The sequence below is a fragment of the Pinus tabuliformis genome, chromosome 8 (genome assembly GCF_031772625.1).
Source record: "Pinus tabuliformis cultivar Carrire ecotype Pingquan chromosome 8, CPIR1, whole genome shotgun sequence".
NCBI lineage: Eukaryota > Viridiplantae > Streptophyta > Pinopsida > Pinales > Pinaceae > Pinus > Pinus tabuliformis.
In genome coordinates, this window is record NC_142294.1 from 1,764,787,782 (window position 1) to 1,764,789,932 (window position 2,151).

A 2,151-nucleotide genomic window follows, 5' to 3' on the forward strand; every position below is an offset into this window, starting at 1 on the left:
CTGATCGAGGAGCTCCAAGAAATGGGATGTAATCAAGTAGTTGAATTGACCCTGGGCCGATCGACTAACCATTAGTCTAGACTCAAATAAACTATAGTGGATTCTAAGAGAATGATATAAAACATTTTGTAATTAGTTCATAGAATATGAATCTAACAATAATTACGCCGTAAGGCATTTCCCTCTGAAATCCATCCCCATTTTTGCCTATGTGTCCTCCTTTGACGCCGTACGATTAGATGTTAGACGATTACAAACACTGGAACCGTCGATCAAAACAGTCACTGAGGCGGTCCAGGTAATGAAGAGCGCGGGATGCCAATCGCCATTCCAGAGGTAGGGTTTCTCCAGTGGTGTTCTCCAGGCGGGCGTCAGGACTTGCCTCCCCTGGATCCCTCAGGACTTGCCTCCCCTGGATCCCTCCACGCCGCTCTGGATCCCTCTGAATCATCCATGCAATATCCCTCTGAATCATCCATGCGTTGTATTGCAGAGGTTGGCAACAAACCCTTGCGTAGTGCCTTTGTTTGGAAAACCAGTAGGTCTAGATGCAGCCGCTGAACATACGACAATTGAATTAACACAGAGAAGCTAAAACGGTGGTGTCAATGGGATTCACTCACACAGAAAGGCGGCTTTATCAATTGATGTTTGCTGACCGTGACTATGATAAACTCGATGGAACTGGAGACAGGGCATCTCTTTCTCTCAAGGACAACGACAACGCCAAGCCTCTTGTCACTGTTGACCACTGTTTGGAGAGGGGGTATTCTGTGGTGACTGTTCAATGTAAAGACAGACCTAAGCTTCTCTTTGATATTGTTTGCAGCTTGACAGATATGAAGTATGTTGTCTTTCATGCCACTATAGACTCTCAAGGCCCACAAACTTTTCAGGTGTAGATCCAGCAACTACAAGGGACTTGATTTTTCATAGGATCTTTGTTTTTTTTCAAATGTTTATTTCCTAATTTGATTTTGTTAAACCAGTATAGGTGGTTTCAGATCACATCCCTAACGGGATTAATATTGAATCTAAATTAGGTTAAGAAAGTTTGGGGTATTTATTTCCATTCTTCTCTTTTGTGATACATGAGTACTACATTAGGCATACTGATGGTTGCCTCGTGTATTCAAAAGCAGAGAAGCAGCGTGTGATTCAGTGTTTGGAGGCTGCCATTAGAAAAAGAAAATCAGAGGTATGAGTCCAAGGATCGAATCCATGGTGGAAATTTATTCAAAACCCTAAGACTTGGGATTCCCAGTGCATTCAAATTTGATCCTTTTTAAATTTTAGTCAGCTTAGTGTGAGTTTTGTTGATGATATTTTATGAATTCAGGGTATGCGACTGGAACTCTGCACCAACGACCGTGTTGGGCTTCTGTCGGAGGTGACTCGCATATTTAGAGAAAACGGGATGTCAGTTACAAAAGCAGAGGTGTCAATGCGGGGTGATAAGGTAGCTGATGTGTTCTATGTGACTGATACAACTGGAAACCCCGTTGATGCCAAGACAGTAGAAGTTGTTCGCCAAGAAATTGGACTAACAATATTGCAAGTAAAAGACAACTGTATGCATACAAAATCTCCTCCAAGGGAACCTGCCATCCGATTCTCCCTTGGTGATCTCTTCAAATCAAAGTTAGAGTGTTTTCTCTACAGTCTTGGATTGATAAAATCCTATTCTTAGATGTTGTATTTTGGGCCTCTTGCAATGGAATTAAGTAATTGCCTTTGAAGGTTGTATGTATGGGCGATGGTTCTCTAAAAACCATCCTCGTTCATCTGTTTTACACTCTGACAATTACCTTGCTAAAGACAGAAATTGGGTACATCAATGCCAGGATCTAGAAAGCACAATACCAATGGGATTTGCCAAATATGATTTGTTGATCATCGAACAGAAGACCAGCAATGGAGAACTATTCACCACACTGGCCGAACATGGCCCTGCCATTTCATGACCCAGGAATTGCGAAATTGACCTCATCATAGAGAAGTGTGCAAAATTGGTAGATCTGAAAGAAGACAGCACTAATTACAGTGGTGGTAGGAGAAAGGAACTAAATCCACCTAATCTAGAATTGCTTATACAAGTTGTACAAATTACAAGCTGATAAATAGTCTTTGTTCTACAAAATGACAACTCTC

At 41.7% G+C, this 2,151-nt stretch overlaps 1 pseudogene; it reads left to right on the forward strand.

The window, feature by feature from the left end:
• Nucleotides 1-608: 608 nt before the first annotated feature.
• LOC149243195 (ACT domain-containing protein ACR4 pseudogene) lies at nucleotides 609-1,690 on the forward strand (annotated as a pseudogene).
• Nucleotides 1,691-2,151: the final 461 nt, after the last annotated feature.